General features: G+C 36.7%; 1 long non-coding RNA gene across 1 annotated transcript in view; it reads left to right on the forward strand.

The window, feature by feature from the left end:
• Window positions 1-22,865, forward strand: part of LOC139038003 (uncharacterized) — a 57,396-nt gene that overhangs the window by 29,847 nt on the left and 4,684 nt on the right. The window lies entirely within an intron of this gene.

Below are 22,865 nucleotides of genomic sequence, written 5' to 3' on the forward strand. Positions count from 1 at the left end.
GGGAGCCTGCTAGGCTGCTGTCTATGGGGTCGCACAGAGTCAGACACGACTGAAGCAGCTTATCAGCAGCAGCAGCAGCCACCCCTGGATAGATTTGTTTAACAAACAAAAGCCAAACACTTGCTTTGGAGGGAGGTGCCAAGACTCACATGCTGAGAGCGCTCAGATAGGACAGGTGGGTTCTGGACTCTCTGTTAGGTTACAGCTTCCTGCGAAGCAGGCACCTTTGCTCCTATTTCAACAGCTGAGCACATCAGGTTTTACTCATCTCAACTTTGAAAAAGGTTAAATATATGATTCCTCCCTGACCCATGATATTAACTGGAATAGGTGGATTTGAGTATCTACAAACATGGCCAGGACTGACTCCAAAGTGTCTTTTCCTGAAAATTTTAAATTTTCCTCCCTGGTTCTAAGAGCTCTGTTTATATTTCTGGAAAGCGGTCAGCATGTTTTGTTAATGGCAGAGATGGGATCTTAAAATCCTTTCATGATTCACTTCAGACAGATCATTCTGTAAATTTTATATCTATTTTCCATCACCTATTCATCTAACTTTCTATTAATTTATTTATAAACATGAGGAGTTTCATAAAATTTTTAATTCTTGATGTCTAGATAAAGTAAGGCAAACTACCTACACTGTTCCTTTAAATATTTCTCATAATAATCTGATTCCTCTCTTCTTAATTTTTATCATAAATGATAATCTAAAGGATTTCAAGAGTTATTTTTAAATTAAAATTAAAATATTTTTTAAAAAAAATCTGTAAGCCTGCCATTCCATGAAATAAAACAATAGATTTTAGCTTTTTCTCTTGCTTTCCTGGCAATTCAACAATCTGACTCAATCCCATTTGTTCATTTTCAAGATACATATTGCTTTCTGCCGTCTGCAGACAAAGGGGGCTGCGTAAATGAACTTGAACTGCATTGTTCTTTCATCTTAGGCTATCACCCCTACAATGAAGGACAGTTAATGTAACAGGCCAGTAAAAGGAGCCCAAGGCAATGTTGGTATTAGTACCTACTTGAACAAGACATACATTCTTTCCTTTTCCTTCAGCCTCATGCAAATCAGGCACCTGGATTCATGCTTTCTCCGTGTTTTGAGGACCCAACCCTCTACTTTGAAGATACTGTCTTTCGAGGCCTCTGTTTGCCATAGAATGACAAAATCCCACGTTTCCTCCCAGAACACTGCAGCATGTGTTCTTACAGGTGGTCAGAGCATATTTCTCACATTTGCAGTCTTTACGTCCTCTCTCTGTTATGTTGCCAGGATTGATTCTTGAACTCTTTTTTCTGATTTCTTAAAGGCTCCTGGCACTGTTCTCATTCATTTGGCTTAGCTGATTTTGCCCCCACCATATCTCTTAGCATGATCGCATTCATTTGTTTAGAATCAAGGGGATTTGGTACTCTTGAAATGATGACTTATACTTGGCGATCACACTCAGTTTCATTTGTTTATAATTTTGTGTCAGTGGATTTAAGAGTTTGTTGGCCTTTTCTGAGGCTTTCTTCTTTTTTTTTTTTTTCTTTTTTTCCTGAGAATTGTGTTGTCTCTTTGAGAAAACTGCATGTGACTCAGAATGTATTAGATTGGTGCAAACATAATTCTGGTTTTTGCATTGTTGATATTTGTCATTTGATATTGGAATATATTCTAAAATGTTTTGTTATACACCATTTTAATGCATATTGCTCACTTTGTTTTTTTGTTGTGACTTATTACTTGCTGCTTATTTTATATTTCTTTTGCACTATGGAAATGATGTTAGACAGAAAATTCAAGTGATTTGATTTTCTTATGCAAGTTCAAAATGGGTCATAAAGCAGCAAAGACAATTTGCAACATCAACAACTCATTTGTCCCAGGAACTGCTAATGAACGTACAGTACAGTGGTGGTTCAAGATGAGAGCCTTGAAGATGAGGAGCACAGTAGCCAGTTATTGAAAGTTGACAACAACCAACTGAGAGATATCACTGAAGCTGGTCCTCTTACAACTAAACCACAAGTTGCTGAAGAACTCAGGGTCTACCATCCTACGGTCATTCTGCATTTGGAGCAAATTGGAAAGAAGAAAAAGCTTGATAAGTGGTGCCTTATATATAATTTTGCCTTATGAGCTGACAAAAATTTTTCAAAAAGTTGTTTCAAAGTGTCATTTTCTCTTATTCTATATAACAACAATGAACCCTTTCTCAAATCAGATTGTGATGTGTGATGAAAAGTGAATTTTATATGACAATTGGCAATGACTAGCTCAGTGGTTGGACTGAGAAGAAGCTTGAAAGCACTTCTCAAAGCCAAATTTGCACCAAAAAAAAAAAAAAAGAAAAGTCACTGTCACTATTTGGTGGTCTGCTGCCAGTCTGATCTATTACAGCTTTCTGAATCCCAGTGAAACCATTACATCTGAGAAGTATGCTCAGCAAATCTATGAAATGTACCAAAACCTCTAACACCTTGCAGCCAGCAATGGTCAACAGAAAGGGCTCAATTCTTCTTCATGACAACCTCCAACTGTATGTTGCACAACCAGCGCTTCAAAAGTTGAACAAATTGGGCTATGAAGTTTTGCCTCATCTGCCGTATTTGCCTGACCTCTTACCAACCAACTACCACTTCTTCAATCGTCTTGACAACTTTTTTCAGAGAAAATGCTTCCACAATGGGCAGGAGGCAGAAAATCCTTTCCAAGAGTTTCTCAAATCCCAAAGCATGGATTTTTATACTACAAGAATAAACAAATATTTTTTGTGGGCAAAAATGTGTTGATTGTAATGGTTCCTCTTTTGATTAATGAAGATGTGTTTGAACTAGTTACAGTGATGTAAAATTCACAATCCGAAACCACAATTACTTTTGCACCAATCTAATAGGTTTGGTCTCTAGTTGACCAATTTTTACAGGTGACCTCAAGAGTCTCTCTATTTTCCTATTTATTCTGGTCTTGTGTACCTCAAGGTACTGTAAGAATTGATGTCTGTGTAGCCGTTGCTAGAGTTCAGGGCTTTGGAAGGGAAGGCATGATATTAATAGTGATATAAAACTTTGTATAGAGATGATAAAATAACCTATCAAAAATAAAACAAAAAGACCAAAAAAACCACAAAGCCTGAGATAGTTTTGACTGAAAATACCAAGAAGTGAGGATTACTCATTCCTGAGAATAATAGCACATTACAGTCCAGCTTCCTGAAGAAAAATTCAAAATAGAGGTGATCTGAGGTAAGATTTCAAAATTCTAAGATATGTTACTTCAAGAGGTTGATTAGAATCTACCTCTTCTTGATGGGGTTCAGAGGGTAATGAGTCTGCCTACAATACGGGAGACCCAGGTTCGATCCCTGGGTAGGGAAGATCCTGTGAAGGAAATGGCAACCTACTCCAGTATTCTTGAGTGGAGAATCCCCATGGACAGCCCAGCCTGGCAGGCTACAGTCCATGGGATAACCAAGAGTCAGACACAACTGAGCGACTTCACTTTCACTTTTCAAAGCAACAATAGAACAAAGAGCATTTCATTATCCTTTAATGACAGTTTGAGGGTAGTTAAAATTTCTGGGAGACATTTATTATTTGTTCAATTATGAATAAGCTGTGTGTTATTTGAATTTTTGCCTTCTTTGGGGGGGAAAGTAGACACAGGAAAGGAAAGCTAGAAAGAAGGGAAATATCTGAGTAAACAGTAAGATGCTGGTTTACAATTTTCTATTTCCATAAAGCTCTTCCAACTGCTTTTTACATTTATAACTTTTCTCTGGTTTTGTTTTGTTTTGTTTTTTTTGTAGAAGAAACACATTATCTGAAAGTTTCTGTCAACAGTGACCAGGAATTTAGATTTCTAATATTAGAAGACATGCTTAAGGGAAGTAAACTTAAGGAACCTGAAACATGAAAGAAGGTCAAGAAATTATGTTAAGGTAGTTTGGTAAAGACCACGTTGTGGGAGATACTGCTGGAAGAGAGAAAAGGTATGAGGTACTGAATGGGGAGTTAGGGGAATTAAATGGAGGGGGAGGCAGTACATAGAATATGGATATAATAGCTTTATGTTTTCTGTTTAAAAATAGCTAAAAGATCCTAAGTTATCCAAAGAGGGTGAGATTCCTTTAAAATGTTATGTATAGTTATTGTAGTAATTATTAACTTGTTTCCTTTTTAAAGATGCTCTATTATAGCCTTACTTTCTCATTTCTTGGCTAGTAAACTGGGATCCAGCTGTAGGACGTGAAATGGTAATATGGTATTTCCAAATCTGGAGCCAGTGTAGAGTAGTGATTAGGGGTAGTGCTTTGGAGTCAGAGAGTCCTGCCTCTTCCATTTCCCTTGGAAAAATTGCTAACACTCTCCGAGATTGTTTCTTCATCTATAAAATCAGTTTTAGCAATACCTGCCTTACAGGGTGTCTTTAAGAGATGTTCTAAGGATTAAATGACAAATATGTGAGTTGTCTAATATGAAATAAGTGCTCAAGTATTATGGTTGCTACTGGGCTTATTGCTGTTGTTTCTAAATATTTAAGTGAAATCATATTCTGTGAAATATGAGTGGTATGTGGTAAGGTGAAACATTGAAATTATTTTTTTGTCTGTTTGTTTTTGTGATAATTTTTTAATGGTGAAAGGAAAAAGTAATTATTTCTCTGAAATTTTGAGCATATATACAAAATTTGCCATGATTTACAGACAATATATGTCTTAGCAAGTTAAGTGCTTAAGACTGAATTTTCTCCATATTTTGACTACATAAACTTAAAAAAAAATAGTTTATATTAGAGTATAACTGATTAGCAAGGTTGTATTAATTTCAGGCATACAGCAAAGTGATTCAGTTATACATCCACATTTATCTGTTATTTTTCAATTTTCTCAGTTAGATTACTACAGAAAGTGTTAAATGAAAGTTAAATAATGGTTAAATGTGGAGTGGGTGAACAAAAGGTTCAGAGGAAAAACGTAAATCAAAGGCAAACTTTTCCTGAATGTTGATTGGACAAAAGCACATATTTTGGCTACAGCAAGCAAAGTTATATGCCTGAGATCTAAGCCCTTCAACAGGTCCATGGAGCCAAAGCTCTGTGACCCTGCCACCTCCAGCCCAGGTCATCTAAACTGTCCCAGATCTAAGAGATGCCAGTAGTGAGAGTCGGTGCTTGCCAGGTCAGGAAATGTGAACCAGAAAGAGGATGTGATCCTGGCAGAGAACACCGTCATTAGGATGATCATTTATGGAGCTTATTTTGAACTTGAAGAAGCCTGGTACCTAATCATTGATGACAATGCACCTGAAGTTATGAGAGAGAATAGCTCTGGCAGGTATGTAGGAACCCACATTTCCAGTTAGATTTTGCCAAAAATGTGCTAGAAAGTTATTTCTGAGACATATAAACTCTCAGAGCCTCAGTCGCCGTTTCTGAGGGAGAAGATTGAACAAGATGACCTTTGAAGTTTCTTTTAATTTTTTTTATCAGCTAGTCTATTAGACTATAATTAGTCAGTTTGTTAGTCTTTGTGATTGCACATTTGCAATGCATAATTTTTTCACTGGAGATTTATATCATTTTAGCAATAAATAAAACATAATCCCCCCCCCATTGGCTGATCCACATTAATGTTAAATATATGAATAGGAGATTCAACTTAGAGTTTTCCAAGTTAATTGAATATTTGCTAGTGAGTCAACAGAGTTCAAATAGTTAGCATATAGGGTTAAAACTTTTAATCTCATTCACATTTACATAAGGAATTTTTTTTTAAGAAGGTAAATATTTATGGTGAGCAAGTGAGGCAGAGTGAAAATATTTGCATGTAGCTGTGTCTGAACATTTGGGAAAAATTTAAAATTTTAAAACCAAAGGCCACAATGATTAATTACTTTTGTCCCAAATTTACTAAGGATATGAGATTCTTTTTTTTTTTTAGTGGACAAGTATTTTTGCTGTTGTTTTTTTTTAAATTGAGATCTGGGTATATATTTAAAGTAGAAATTCAAGTACATTCAGTCAACTGACTTGCTCTCTAATAAAATTTAGAATGGGAAGTGGGCATTGATAGGATTTATGGGAGTGTTCCCTGGTGGTTCAGATGGTAAAGAATCTGCCTGCCAATGCAGGAGACACAGGTTTGATCCCTGGGTTAGGAAGATCCTCTGGAGAAGGGAATGGCAACCCACTCCAGTATTCTTGCCTGGAGAATCCCATGGAAAGAGGAGCCTAGTGGGTCACAAAAAGTCAGACACAACTGAGCGATTAACACTTTTCTGAGGTTGCCTTAACTGCATAACCTCTTCCTCACACTGAATTGCTAAACAACATCACTGACTACTTTTTAATTTTTCAATGTCATTCAAAAATCTCTGGAGAGTGTCTCTCAAAGAATATTTTTATTAAAGTATTTTCAATACTTTACGTGTCATTTTTTCTCCTTGGAATAATCACAGGTTTCCAAGAACTTGTGAGAGTTGCATTCCATATCTTCCTCAGTATTAGGTGTAAGACTTGATCTTTTAAAATTTCCATATGGGGAAAATCATGCTTATGTGCATACTGTTTTGGTTTACCCATAAAAGCAGTGGCACAGTGGTAGCCATGCCACCTGCTAGAGCAGTAGAAAATGTCCAGATATAAAGACATTTTATTTTTTCTTACTTGTCTCATAGATATTTTACTCTGTCTGAATAAATGGAGCACAATGATGGGGATAATCTCTTGTTCAAATTTTCTTTGGTCGTGTAACATCTACAGTATTAAGAAAATAGAGATCTATGTTCACCTCCCCCTCATCTCTCTAATTTCTCCAGACTGTGGAATGTCGGGATTCATACTGTGAATGCTCTGAAAATCAATTATTGTCAGATTCTGTTTTCAGGGCTGCCAGACAATATTTTGGCTCAACTTCAGTCCATTTGGAACACAGCTGTTAAGTTGTTGACAAAAACTAAGGAAATATGAACATGTTCCACCCTTTAAAAAGAATTCCATTTGCTGGCAACCAATCCAATGGGTTTGAAATTTTTCATATTGGAAAGCAAGTTAGTACCACTCTCTGGCATCATTTCAGGCTGGACTGGTCATCCCTGTGTTCCAACACACATGGCACCCTTTAGTTCATCACTTGGATAGTCAGAATTTATTTTTATCATAAACTTGAGCTTTAAATAATTCTGTTAAAAATTGCCCCACAACTCTTAAGTTGTCCTGAGACTTAGTGTCTCATTGGTCTCTTTTCTCCTACAGGAAGATTAAAAAGAAAAAAAAAAGATTACTATGGCAATTTAGCATTGATTTACTTTAAAGAATAAAATGTTATATTATTCTGCATACTTTATATTGCAAATAATGGGAAAAATCCTGTTTAATTAATAATTAATAATTAGTATGTGACCATTTGTCAAAAAGGGGAATTATAATTATATATGTATATGTATGTATATATGTTACATTAAAATAAAGCCAATGGAAAGATAAACCAAAAAAAAAATTGTTTTTTAAGTTTACCCATAGAAAGAGGAAGAGAATAGGTTAGAGGGGAAAGGAAGACAAACTAGACTTCCTTGAGCATATCTTGTTTGTAGAATGGTCTTTGGAATTATGTAAGTGTTCACTTAATAAAAAAATCAAGATAAATATGAAATAGACTTCTAAAAATTAAAAAATAATAAATGACTTTAACCATGTAGCTAGTAGCCCATGCTCCCCAATAGAACCTCTAGAACCTTCTCTGTGATGAAAATGCCCACCAACTGCATTGTTGTATATGGTAACCTCTAGCCACCTATGGCTGTTGAACACTTGAAATATGCCTAGTTTCACTAAGTTTTAGATTTTATCCAATTAATTTAAATTATACTTTTAATAGCCACATTTTGCTAATGGCCATATTTCTGAACAGTTCAGAAACAGAATATTCTCACAGAGGGAAAGTACAGCAAATTATCTTATAATGCATTAATTTGGTGAGTATTCCTAGTGGGATAATACCCTTAGGCCAAAAGAACTTAAAAATAATACTAAACTGTTTTCAGTGATGACTTTTTAATTAAAAACATTGGTGTTATTCTGAGTCTGTTGGGTATATATTATGAATTAATCAAATAAATAATTACATTGGTGTCTGAAGAACTCAAATTTTGGGGTTGTTTGGAGAGAGATTCAGACTGACGTTTGGTAAGGTTAAGTTAAAAAATTCTGAAGCATCCATATGAACTCATGCTATATGTTTTTTTAAAAAAATATTCCCTAACTCTGTCCACCAAAAAGGCCTGAAACCAATGACCAACCCAGTAGCAATAGCATCTCTAGTACTCAGATTATGGCTTCTAAATGCCTCTTCTCACTAAAAGCAATCAAGACTCTTTGGAGAAACAGGTGTTTCAGAGTTTTGGGCAGGGAATTTATAAGATGACCCTGGAATATCTTGCTATTGCAAAAAACTGAGCTGCTTTCAAAGACTGGTCGATTTATGTCAAAAAGACTAGGAACTAATTTGAAAAGCTCCCACTCAACAAAAATGGAAAAATGTGTGCAACAATTTGAATAAAACTGCAATGGGTTGAACAACTTAAAATATATATATATATATATATATATATATATATATATACATACCTTGTGTATGTGTGTATCATAAAGTGTATGAATGTGTTAGTCGCTCAGTCATGTTTGACTCTGAGACCCCATGGATTGTAGGCTACCAGGCTCTCTGCCAGGCAAGAATATTGGAGTGGGTTGCCATTCCTTCTCTAGGGGATCTTCCCTGACCAGGAGTTGAACCTGGGTCTTCTTTATTTCAGACAGATTCTTTACTATCTGAGCCACCAGGGAAACTCCATATATATCAGGAGTTTATATTGGTACTTGAAAAACTCGGTTATATTTGAGGATACTAGGGAACAAACTCATCATTTTGAAAACCTAAATAGTCATTATCCTGCGTTTTCTGTAAGAACTGAATACTTAAAAGAAACCGAAGAGTTGATGAAAATTTGTTTATAACACTATTCTATTAAATGAAGAAGTAATGATAAAATTAGAATATCACTATTTTCCCTGACAAATTAATGAATCTGGGCAATCATTGCCAATGGATAATATCTTTAGAAAATGATAGAGGTATGCTATGATGGATAGACACTGCTTTTTGCTTGATTTTATTTTATTGGCATAGAGGTATTGACATTTCGGAAAGGGTGGTTGGTATGGAAATTTTGGAGAGGGCAAACTTGTATATAAGCCAAATATCTCACTTCTAAATCTGGATATGGAGTCAGCTTCCTGAGCACCACTTGGGAAAACTAATCAGCCTAAAGCAGTGCTTGTAGATATGAACTCTGGAACTCAGCTTTCTGGGTCTAAATCCCAACTTTGCAACTTGCTAGCTGTGTAAGCTCAGAAAAGTTCCTTTGCCTCTCTGCTTTTGTTTCCTCATGCTGTATAAATCTTTGATAAATGTTAAAAAAATGTTACTGATATGGGAAGTGATGCTGAATGTGTTCGTTTTTAAGTAACAGCTCTTTTATCAGTACAGTAAGTTATTTTTCAGGGCTTTCTAAGTGATGCAGGGGTAAAGAATCCACCTGCTATTGCTGGAGACACAGGAGACCTGGGTTCGATCCCTGGGTCAGGAAGATCTGCATCTGCCAGGGTAGGAAACAGCAACCTGCTCCAGTATTCTTGCCTGGAAAACTTTGTGGACAGAGGAGCCTGGCAGATTACAGTCCACAAGGTTGCAAAGAGTCAGATGCAACTGAGCATACACACATACACACGCGCGCACACACACACACGCTAGTTTTCAGTATTCAAAGACAGAGGTTTTTAAACTTTAATGTGCGCTAGAATCAGACTACTGCACACTTACATTCATCTCACATGCTAGCAAAGTAATGCTCAAAATTCTCCAAGCCGGGATTCAACAGTACTTGAACTGTGAACTTCCAGATGTTCAAGCTGGATTTAGAAAAGGCAGAGAAACCAGAGATCAGATTGCCAACATCTGCTGGATCATTGAGAAAGCAAGAGAGTTCCAGAAAAATATCTACTTCTGCTTTATTGACTACACCAAAGCCTTTGATTGTGTGGATCACAACAAGCTGTGGAAAATTCTTAAAGAGATGGGAATACCAGACCACCTTACCTGCCTCTTAAGAAAACTATATGCAGGTTAGGAAGCAACAGTTAAAACTGGACATGGAACAACAGACTGGTTCCAAGTCAGGCTATATTGTCACCCTGCTTATTTAACTTATATACAGAGTACATCATGTGGAATGCCGGACTGGATGAAGCACAAGCTGGAATCAAGATTGCTGGGAGAAATACCAATTACCTCAGAAACACCAATGACACTACCCTGTGGAAGAAAGCAAAGAGGAACTAAAGAGCCTCTTGATGAAAGTGAAAGAGGAGAGTGAAAAATTTGGCTTAAAACTCAACATTCAGAAAACTAAGATCACGACATCTGGTTCCATCACTTCATGGCAAATAGATGGGGAAACACTGGAAACAGTGACAGACTTTATTTTTCTGGGCTCCAAAATCACTACAGGTGGTGACTGCAGCCATGAAATGAAAAGATGCTTGCTTCTTGGAAGAAAAGCTATGACCAACCGTGAAATGAAAAGATGCTTGCTTCTTGGAAGAAAAGCTTTGACCAACCTAGACAGCATATTAAAAAGCAGAGACATTACTTTGCCAACAAAGGTCTGTCTAGTCAAAGCTATGGTTTTTCCAGTAGTCATGTATGTGACACTTGGACTGTGAAGAAAGCTGAGTGCTGAAGAATTGATGCTTTGAACTGTGATGTTGGAGAAGACTCTTGAGAGTCCCTTGGACTGCAAGGAGATCCAACCAGTCCATCCTAAAGGAAATCAGTCCTGAATATTCATTGGAAGGACTGATGCTGAAGCTGAAACTCTGATACTTTGGTCATCTGATGCGAAGAACTAACTCATTAGAAAAGACCCTGATGCTGGGAAAGATTGAAAGCAGGAGAAGTGGATGACAGAGGATGAGATGGTTGGATGGCATCACCGACTCAATGGACATGAGTTTGAGTAAACTCCGGGAGTTGGTGATGGACAGGGAAGCCTGTAGTGCTGCAGTCCATGGGGTTGCAAAACGTCGGACATGATGGGGGTGCTGAACTGAACTGAACTGAACTTTGCATTAGAATCACCTGGAATCCTTAATAAAGTACTTATTACTGAACCTCATCTCCCTCCCCACCCCAGAGTTTTAAAATCAGTGGGTCTGGTGGGAGCCTGAAATGTTGCAACTCTAATAGTTTCTCAAGTAATAATGATGATGCTGGTCTGGGGACCTCACTTTGGGAAGTCCTTCATAAATAATCCCTTATTCTGCTGTTGCCAGTCTCAAATAAAAAAAGGAAAAATAAACAGCATGAGTTAAAACAATCTTTTAAAAGAATAATTTGCTAACCCTGACTTCATGTAACAGAAAATCGCATTCTGCCCCAAACTGAGAGTTTGAGGTTGCTTCTTTTGAATTTTATGACTGAATGGAAGAACTTTGCTTGTAGGGTAAAAATTACATACCAGCTGCAGATTATTTTTCCCATTCTTTTTTTTTTAATAAAAAAATTCAGTGTAGCCAGACAATTTCTCACCTACTCACTCCATTTAAAACAAGACGCCATCTGTTATGTATCCACTTAATCAGTACTGTGACAAATTGAAGCACACTCAGGCCTCTGATACCATATACCACTCACCAGGAGTTTCTGACTAGACCTTTGGAAGGTCCTCATCAGAGGCTGAGAAGACAGCTGGCCATTATACTGCAGCTGGAGGCAATCAGAGGAGATGCCCCAAGGACTCCCACCAGATAAGTAGGGTCAAGCAGCCTGGCCAGGATGATGCTCGGAAAATGAGTTACCTGGGGCCTGGGAGGATTCTGAGTTTGATTTACTTTTCCAGAAGGTTATGTTATCTTTCAAAAACGAGTCTCTTTTCTCTTTGTGTCCACTGCACATGAAGTAGGAACGTTGAGAGTTTTCAGCATGTCCCTCGTCTGTGTCTATGCTATCGCTGGGGTGCTGGCTTGCAGACAAAATGCCTCTATGCACGAGATAGAAGGTCTAATTTCTTCTCCTGCTGGTCTGAGGTGACCTGTAGACTGAAGCCAGACAATCCACACCGCTTCAGAACTCTCCTCCAGCAGCTACAAAGGTCTCTCATCTCTTTGCTAACAACCCATTTGAGTTCAAGAGCAGAGAAAGCAGGTGGGCATTTGAAATGAGAAGAAAAAAAAAATCAGCCAGAGAAAAGGAATCAGATGAAAAGCAGTGTTATAAGAAGAGAAAAAATGGAGTGGAAATTTGGAGACTGCAGTTAGGGGCAATGAGGTTAGCAACTGAAGTTTTAAGAAATAATGTAGGTGATTTTTTTTTTTTTTATATAGGACATAGAGGATGTGGGCCTCTCCAGGTGGAGCAGTGGTTAAAAAAAATAAAAAAATCCATCTGTCAATGCAGGAGATGAAAGAGACACAGGTTCAATCCTTGAGTTGGGAAGACCCCCTGAAGAAGAAAATGGCAACCCACTCCAGTATTCTTGCCTGGAGAATTCCATGGACAGGGGAACCTGGTATGTTACAGGCATGGGGTCACAAAGAGTCAAACACGACTGAGCGATGAGCACATGTGCACACACATAGAGGATGAGGAGTGAATATAAGATACAGAATGGAAAAAATTATGCAAATTATAACTATAAACTTAAAGAGAATTTTAAGATTTCATGATCATTTTTGTATCTTCAAGTATTAAGCCATTAAGAAGTAAAAATAGTGTATTAACTTTAAATGGCTCAATGAAGGGGTTTTCCACCATTCCAATTTCCACATATAATATTAAAGAAAGGTGAAAAAAAAATACTTAAATTTTTTAGTGAATATGATACATGGAACAAAATTCCTAAGCCTTTAGAAATGTATCTCTACAATGCAAAAGATAAATTATTTATTTAAGAAATAAGTAGGAAATAAGAAGTCTTTGAAATGTTCTTAGTTCTTTTCTTTTTCTTTCACTCAGCAAGTATTTATGAGAAACTGCTGTGGATCAGGCATTCTTTCAAGGAATTGGAGATTCAGCAGTGAACAAAAGAAAAGAAGCAAAGTCTCCACTTTCAACTTTCATTAATCAAGAGAATATCCTGAAAATTTTGTTGCAGTACAGAGTTGAGGACCCAAACCCAAGATTCTGATCTAGTAAATTTGAGAAAAACCCTAGAAATCTATCAGTTCAGTTCAGTTCAGTTCAGTTGCTCAGTCGTGTCTGACTCTTTGCAACCCCATGGACTGTAGCATGCCAGGCCTCCCTGTTCATCACAAACTCCTGAAGTTTACTCAAACTCATGTCCATTGAGTCAGTGATGCCATCCAATGATCTCATCCTTTGTTATCCCCTTCTCCTCCCACCTTCAATCTTTCCAAGCATCAGAGGCTTAAGTGAGTCAGTTCTTCGCATCAAGTGGCCAAAGTATTGGAGTTTCAGCTTCAGCATCAGTCCTTCCAATGAATATTAAGGAATGATTTCCTTTAGGATGGACTGGTTGGATCTCCTTGCAGTCCAAAGGACTCTCAAGAGTCTTCTCCAATATCGCAGTTCAAAAGCATCAGTTCTTCAGTGCTCAGGTTTCTTTATAGTCCAACTCTCACATCCATACATGACTACTGGAAAAATCATAGCTTTGACTAGATGGACCTTTGTTGGCAAAGTAATGCCTCTGCTTTTTAATATGCTGTCTTCAGTTCAGTTCAGTTGCTCAGTCATGTCTGACTCTTTGTGAACCCATGAACCTCAGCACATCAGGCCTCCCTGTCCATCACCAACTCCCAGAGTTTACCGAAACTCATGTCCATCGAGTTGGTGATGCTATCCAACCATCTCATCCTCTGTTTCCCCTTCTCCTCCTGCCCTCAATGTTTCCCAGTATCAGTGTCTTTTCAAATGATTCAGCTCTTCACATCAGGTGGCCAAAGTATTGGAGTTTCAGCTTCAACATCATTCCTTCCAATGAATGCACAGGGCTGATCTCTCCTAGGATGGACTGGTTGGATCTCCTTGCAGTCCAAGGGACTCTCAAGAGCCTTCTCCAACACCACAGTTCAAAAGCATCAATTCTTCGGCACTCAGCTTTCTTTATAGTTTAGCTCTCACATCCATACATGACTACTGGAAAAACCATATTCTTGACTAGACAGACTTTTTTTGGCAAAGTAATGTCTCTGCTTTTTAATGTGCTGTCTAGGTTGGTCATAACTTTCCTTCCAAGGAGTAAGCTTCTTTTAATTTCATGGCTGCAGTCACCATCTACAGTGAAAAACAAAATTGAAATTACCTCTAAAATCCAAACCTACACTTCTTCCTGTATTCCCTTTTCTGTGAACAGCATCATTTGGTAACCTCTAGTTACAAAAGAATGAATTAGAAATTTATCCTACGATCACACCTTTTCCTTAATTCCACCACAAGTCTAGTCTTGTTTTAGGTATTACTTCCTTATGTATTCTTCGCTATTGCTTATGCATTCTTCACTATTGCTTATGCTTTAGGTTAGCCTTGTTAACCACCACTTTGACTATTTCCAGAATCTTCTCATTGTTTCCGAGAATCTGCCTCCCCAGTCAACTACATGCTGTTTCCAGGGCAATCTTTCTAAAATGGAAAACCAGTCATGAAACTTCCCTGCTGAATGCCTTAATGACTCAAAATTGCTCACAAACAAAATTCAAGTTTTATGAAAATGTTAGCTTTAATTCATGATCTGGTGTCCTCTCCAGAACGTTTCCTCTTTAGAGAACCTCCACCAACCTGCCAACTCCCTACACTTCAGCATCACTCAACCATACTTTTCACTCTGTTGCCTTTTTTCTTGCTCCTCCATATGTCTAAAATGGCTTTCTTCATGTTCATAGCCACTCAACAAATGCCTACTCATCGTTCAGTGCTCACATTACTATAAAATTTCCTGAACACCCCACCATAGCATCCCACTTCCCCAAGAAGGGACTTCCTTTCTTGGTTCCCCTTTATTATATGTTTCTATCATGTGTTACCCCATAGGAAACATATGTCTTCACCTGTGTGTCTCACTTGAATGTGTCTACAAACCTCCTGGGGACATAGAGCTTATTTCGCCCTGTATGGGAAATTGGATCACAGTCTATGCCATCTTGAATGAATGAATGAGAATAAAAATGACTCTTCAAGAAATGTAGCTGAAAGTTTTGTGACATGAATTTTTAAATATCCTATAATTTGCTGTAGCACATTATTTTTATTTGTTTGTCCTATCATACCAAGTCTAAATCAAAAGTAAAGAATGGTGCCTCCTTTAGCTGGATAAGATTAGTCATGTACCTTAAACAGTTAAATCTCTAATTAAGTTCCTTGATCCTTAGATATCATACATCTTAAATCTTCATTTTGGGGCAGAAAAAGACTTTTTCAGCTCCTCAGTTTCCTCCTTGCATATAAATTTTGATTTACACTGATTTCAAGCTTTGTTTATAATTAAGTAAAGAAAATGATTACTAACCATATTTTGTTAACAGTAGAGGACTGACTCAGATTTATGGGTTTTATCTAAACTATTTTCACTGTATCTGGATTAGGAGGGGATAGGGCCTGTTTTCTTTTGTATGAACAAACTCCTAGTACTTTCTTAGCATGTTCTAGTGGGTCAGCTCTTGCTTTCTCTATCTCAGATACTATTTTTTTAAACAAACACCAATCGAGCCTTATGTATTCCAAGTCTTGTGTATTGCTCAAGAAACACAGGGGTGAATTCACAACTGATCTTGTTAACAAACTAGTGAAGAGATAGTAATGTGTTACTTATTTGTGGCTGTGATTTTTTTTAAAACAATTGGGTCATTGCTTATTCAGTGTCCTGTTGTACATTGAATTGTTCTTTAATCAGTAGTGATAGGTTCATAATTTTCCATCTGTTACCCAACCAAGCTTCCATGAGGCTAATGTGAGGTATTTGGCAGATGATGATAACCCCACATTTCTGTGGTGCTTTATATATACAATGCACTTTGCCATGCATAATCATCCTTATTTGATGCCTGGCAGTTTTAGGAGAATAGACTGAAATTTACTGGCTGGTAAATGCTGGCAGACTCTCGTGTGTGTCCTTGTAAGAATCACTTCCTAATCTGGGATAAGTGACACCCTTATACCCCCTCACCAAATAAATTTCCAGTACAGTATGCAGGGAAATGTTTAGAAAAGGAAAAAAAAATTAGACTGTTTTCCTGTGTTTCTTTCTTCATACATATTACTTTGTTCTGGCTGAAAAATAATGAGAGAGACAAAGCTTTACCTTCAGGTAAAAGTGTCTTTGAATGAACCTTTTAGAGATCCCAGATGCTTAAATGCACATTTAAAGCTGTAGCTAGAAAAAAAGCATTTGAAACAAAACTGTTTGCCCTTGATTTATTCCTCAAAATAATCCTCATGCTAAAAATAAATAAATAAATCCTGACAATTATCTGAATAAGACAAATGTGTCATGGTTAATTGTCAGTTGTGAGAAATATAATGGTGTAAATAGCACTTTAAAAAGATATTTGTCTTTTCTGTACTTTAAGGTTCAAAATTACATCTCCTGATTTTTGAAGCAGCAATCTTGAGTTGTTTAAATTCAAGGACCTCATCTGTTTAGAGCTGAGAATTGCCAAGATATTAATACCTGCATTTTTATGACACATTCTAAAGTCAATAGGAAAGAGATTTCTGAATAAAAGCCTTAAAATTACCTTATGAATTATTAATTGCAGAGCATATTACCTTTGAATTATAAAAGCCCAGAAAAATGGAAAGGAGAATTGAAAAACATCAATCTCAGGTTCTTTAAAAATGTAATACCAATCATTTGAGCAGTGTACAAATCTTTTATTAAAGATAAAAAGGAGGTGATACGTTTTTTATTAACTGGAGGATATGTTCAATCCACATGATTAAAAATCTCATTACTAACTCAAGTCAGGAAAGTGATTTATTACTAAAACAGAAAGGGAGGCATTCTGTTGTCCACAGCAGCGTTTATCAGGAGTAGAGCTATCAGTTTGTATCTATTTTAGCATGCTTAATATATTTTAAAGGTGGCTTTGCCATCTGTTTGAAGAATTGAAGATATTTTTCTAAAGTTGGCAAGCTACCTTAGAGCAAAAACATTAGCTGTTTTTCATTTAGCTTAAAGTTTTAAGTTTTAGAAGTTAAGATTCATTCTGTGTTCTAATGAAGGTAAAGTTTTCCATTGTAAAGGGAATTATATAGCCTAATATAGTTCCTTCCTCATTTTTTGAAAAAGTTTCTAGTTAGTAAATATTTATTGTAAGAGAACAACATTTTTCAGGGGAAGGAGCAATAATGTAATGTTTGTTAGGTACTTGGAATGGCAGAGATGATATTATTATCTTTTAGATACATTTGTTCCTGTGTTTGTTACAACTTTGTTTTTAAGAATAATGTGATAAATGCTTTTTGAATGATTTCAGATTCCCTCAGGTCTTAATTCAATATCTAAGATATTACATTTAGAAAACAGTCCCTTATTATTAACCTAATTATTTGGTACTGAAGCTCATTTGTTGTCATCTATAAGATAATGAAATATCCCTCCAGATGTCAGGGAAATAAATGAGGATTGATGCTGTCAGGATGTGCCTCACGGCCATTGAGTAGAACCTGGAAGCTGGGCATGATTTGGCTTAATGGAAAGAGAGCAGAATTTAGTGAAGGGAAAATGACACTAGCTTCTTTTTTGTTTCATTTTATTTTATTTATTTTTAAAAAATTTTATTCCAGTATAACTGCTTTATGATGTTGTGTTTCTGCTATACCAAGCGAATCACCTTTACACATACTATATCCCCTCTTTTTTGGATTTCCTTCCCATTTAGGTCACCAGAGAGGACTGAGTTTTGCCTGCCAATGCAGGAGACTCAAGAGATGCGGATTTAATCCCTGGGTTGGGAAGATCCCCTAGGGTAGGCAATGGCAACCCACTGTAGTACTCTTGCCTGGAAAATTCCATGGACAGAGGAGCCCGGTGAGCTACAGTGCATGGATGTCAGACACAACTGAGGGCATACACATAGACACACATGCGTAGAGTATTGACTAGAGTTCTTAACATGCTCAGCTGAGGATGAGCTTGGTGTGTTGGGATCACAGTGAGAGGATGCCTTGGGGAAGAATGGTGGGTGAGGAGACAGCCTCAGTCTTTTGAGAGCTTTTAAGACCTGAGTTTGGTTTAGCTAAAACAACTCAGTTATGAAAGACTAACGATTGGATTGAAATAACAGGAAGCCAGGGGAAGCTTTTAGAACAAAGAAGTGGTGGGAAGAGAAAACAAAGGTTGTTCAGTGGACTGGGACATTTAAGTCAGGCCAGTTAGAGAGCCAGAAGGAAATGGTTCCATGAGCAGGAATTAGTAAGGCTGGAGACAGTAGGAATTGAGAAATGAAGTTGATAGAAGTCATCTTGAGAGAAGACCTTATTAGGTAACTCTGGTTTTCATGTTGTTTGCTTATGGTTAATTTTTAAATCCTTTTTAAGTCTGAGAATTCTTAATTTTTCCCTTCAGCTTTCTGTGCTTTGTCACTACTAGAAGGTCATCGTTGATTTCAGATGGTTTGTATCAGGACCACAGATCTTAGGAAACACATACCTTTCTCTGCGTGTATTCCTTCATGCAGAATCAGACTTCAAACTCTTTCAGAGTTTCTGTTCTACCAACAAAGATCATTTGACTCTGCTCATTCAGGCTAGGGACAGCTGAGACTGCATCTGTGTGTCCATTTTGAAATGATGCCTTCAGGGGTTGCTTATTTTAACTAACACTACGAGCACCTTGGTTTCAAGGCTGCTTTGGAATTTGGGTTTCTAACTGTAAATATTAAACAACTACCGTGCTATAGGTTGCCAGTATCATAAAAGTTAAGAAAGACTGAGAACTTACCATTTTTTTTCCTCTCTCATTTAAAAAAAAAAATTTTACTTAAGAATAGTTGCCATAGATATGCTCACATTGTCTAGTTTCTTGGCATTGATATGTGTGTATATCTTCTCTGACTTATATAGTGCTTTCTGAAAAAGAAAAGTCTACAGAGTCTCATGTCCTTCTCTCTGTATTTATACATTTGTGAGTGTATATATGTACTTTAAAAAGAAAGAAAAGAAAAAGTGTGCTTCAAATGCAAAATGCCTGTTACAAAGCATCATATTTCTTCAAGCTGTTTTGTCCCTTTGAGTATTTGAGTTTAGACAAATGCCTTTTCCCTGTTCCTTTTTTTTGAAGCTGGCACATTCTTGTTCAATGAAAACAAGGGAGCAAGGGATTATTCTAGCCATTGAAATAGAAATGGTGTTTGAATCTGACAGCTGGAGCTTGGGTGTGAGATATTGCAATTTTTGCTGTAGGGAAAGGAGATAAAATGAGGGTTTGAATTTCATAGCATAAGGGGTTACCTAAATAGCAGCTGTTAGGTATGAGATCCCTGCTGAAGATTAGAAAATGGTAAGGGTTAGGTATTCCTAAACCCAAAGAGTTGGAGATGGGAGTGAGGGGAAATGCATTGCTTTATTTGAAGTAAAAATTTTTTCCTTTTCTAACTCATGGCAATTGCTTTCTGGGTATAGAACTGCACATTCATAAATTCTGTTCACTTGCCGAGACTAAAAATACCTTCAGCCTTAGAGTTTTCATTTTGAAAGAGCTGAATAATATCCACAGATTACATGAGAGGGTACATATTTTGAAACTGCTGAAATTGTTAATAATATTTCAGTGGGATCAGTTGTGCATCTCAAGAGGGAATGTTGTAATGAGTTTGACTTCCAGCTGACAATAAAGTGATCTCTCTCTCTCTGAATAGCAGTTAGTTGACAACTTTTTTATGCACTTATTATTCCCTCCTATTATAGATTTTTGAATATGTCCTATCTTTCCTGAAAGACAGATGCTTTCAGCATACATCCTTTTCCTTATTTTCCTTCTCCCCATCACACACCTTCTCTATGTTCCAAGGCAATGTACTCCTTTTTACTCCATAACATAAGTGGTTATCTCTTACTTCTGCAATTGTAGAGGAGTAGGAGCATAGAGAATGATGAAGCCCTTTCTGCCAGGACCCTCTCTCTTCCCTCCAAGGTAGCCTCTGCAATTAGTTGCTTGAATGTCGTAGCGTAGGGATTATTGTGGTGGATCCTGAACATATCTATCAAATTATTAGTCTAAACCTGTAGGGATTATTGTGGTGGATCCTGAACATATCTATCAAATTATTAGTCTAAACCAAGGCTTATCAAACTTTGTGATAGCAAAAACCTCTTTAAAATCTATCAATAGTCACTATATTATAAATTAAAATAGAATAATTTAAAATGTATACTTATTAATTCATTTTAAACTAACAATAACAAATCTATTACCTGTTAATGTAAATAACATATTATATTGAGTATTCTGAAACAAAAAAAATACTATTTTTCTAAACAGTAATTCTCCAGATTTTCTTCTGTTATAAATTGTACTATTCTAATACTATTAAATTTTTGAGGCTTATTTTTTGGCCTATTATATGTCCTATCCTGGGGAATATTCCATGACTTCAAAGAATACATATTCTGTCGTTGGTGGGTGGGAATATCTGTACTATCAATGTCCATTAGGTCCTGTTGGTTTATAGCGTCATTCAAGATTTCTGACATTTTGTTGATTTTCTCCCTAATGTTTCTACCCATTATTAAAAGTAAGATAGTGAAGCCTCCAAGTATCATTTTTGAATGGTCTATTTCTCCCTTCAGTTGTTTGAGATTTGCTTCATATATTTTGGAGCTCTGTTGTTAGGTATGTGTATATACATACACACACCTATATATAAGATATGTACATATACATATCTTCTAAAATGTTAAGTATTCCTGATAGATTGACCCTTTTATCAGGAACAAAAAGTCCTTTGTCTCTGATTTTTTGCCTTAAAGTCTAATTAATCTCAGGTTAGTATAACCACCACAACTGTCTTTTGGATACTGTTGACATAGTACACAATTTCCTATCTTTCTATTGTCAACCTATTTGTGTTATCAAAATCTAAAACGTGTCTGTCATAGACAGTCTGGAATTATCTTTTCTCATGTGAGTTTACTGCCCATGCCACTAGGACCTCTTGGCAAATGTCACTCCCTTTTTCCTGCCAGACCTCCAGTGCCTAGAATGTGACTTATACACGACAGTGAGTCAATATGTATTTGTCAAGTAAATAAATTTAACCTAATCTATATAGAGAAACTTAAATTTTATTGTTTAGTATTAAATAAAGTACAAAAACTCTACTACCACAGCTTCAGAAATCACATCCAACTAATTGTTAACAGCCTATCATTTATTGGACTTGCCTGGTGGCTCAGATGGTGAGGAGTCTGCCTGCAATGAAGTAGACCCAGGTTCGATGTCTGGGTTGAGAAGATCCCCTGGACACGGGAATGGTAACCCACTCCAGTTTTCTTGCCTGGAGAGTCCTATGGACAGAGGAGCCTGGAGGGTTACAGGACATGGGGCTGCAAAGAGTTAGACATGGCCACACTTTGGTACTTACTAATTTTTAATGAATTCTAAAGAAGAATATCCAGAAGAGCATTTCCAAAACGGCAAAGTAAGGATTTCCCAAAAAAAACACCCAATAATTATTTTTCCATAGAGCAACAAGAAAACTGAAACAAATTGTCAAATCAACTGTCTCAGAACTCTAGAAATTAACCAAAGGCAGTCAGAATGATTCATTCAAGGAAAATGGCTAAACCTTGGTAAGAATAGAGAGAGCTTAATGTTTTACCTTGAACTATCCAATCTTGCTCGTCCCAAATGCGTGGTAGCATTGAAAACCAAAGCAAAGGTCCTGAGGCGCAAAGAAACCTGCTTGGAAAGTTTAAAGCCCAGCAAGAAGGCTGAAGGTGAGGAAGTGGAGTAAAAGATAGGAAGACAGCAATGAGACCAGGGCTGAAACTAGAGGCCAGATTGTGCAGGATCTTGTAGGTCCGAATAATTTGGGTTTTGTTTTGAGGTAATGAGGAACTATTAGAAGCTGTTGACTAGACAAGATGATTTATATGTTAATGAGATACTTTAAACTCTGCTCCCTTTGGAGTTCAGCTTAAACTTCAGCTTTGTCATTTTCTCACTTTTCTCTCTCCTGAAGAAAGTTTCTTTTATGCATTAAAATATCTTTGTTTCCGACTATGCATCTAATCTAAGGAACTAGGAAGCCCGCCCCTGTGTGGTACATGAAAGGTTTTTAGTTGAGGGTTACAGAAATCTTCACTGTGCGTCTCATGTTCATGAAAAGAAATCCTATTTTTAAAACACACTTAGAAAACAAGCCACACTCTTGGACTATCTTAAGCAGAGAAATAATTATTTACCAAATAGCAGTTTAGTTTATGAAAGACAGGAAGGAGAAGATTATTCTCTCTCCTTCTGTTATTTACATTTAATAAGAAGGAGAAAGAACCAGTCCTGAAATATTTTATTGGTAGTCAGAAATTAAACAATGCCACTTCTTTATTATTTTCTGTATCCTTTTGTTAAAATACAAATTGAAAACAATTCTTTCTTTTATTTTAAAACCTCTTATTCTTGAACAACAAACTTGAAGAACTGGAATTGAACAGGGCCATGAAGAAGTTGGCAAGTAAGCAAACTAATGTTAATCCTTAATAAGTCGTATCAAATATTCCATCTCCTTGTTCCAACTTGGGATTATTTCATCAACAGTTTGTTGAATGTTTCTAATTAATTTCTGGAAATATCCAAAT

Source organism: Odocoileus virginianus, chromosome 13 (genome assembly GCF_023699985.2).
Source record: "Odocoileus virginianus isolate 20LAN1187 ecotype Illinois chromosome 13, Ovbor_1.2, whole genome shotgun sequence".
NCBI lineage: Eukaryota > Metazoa > Chordata > Mammalia > Artiodactyla > Cervidae > Odocoileus > Odocoileus virginianus.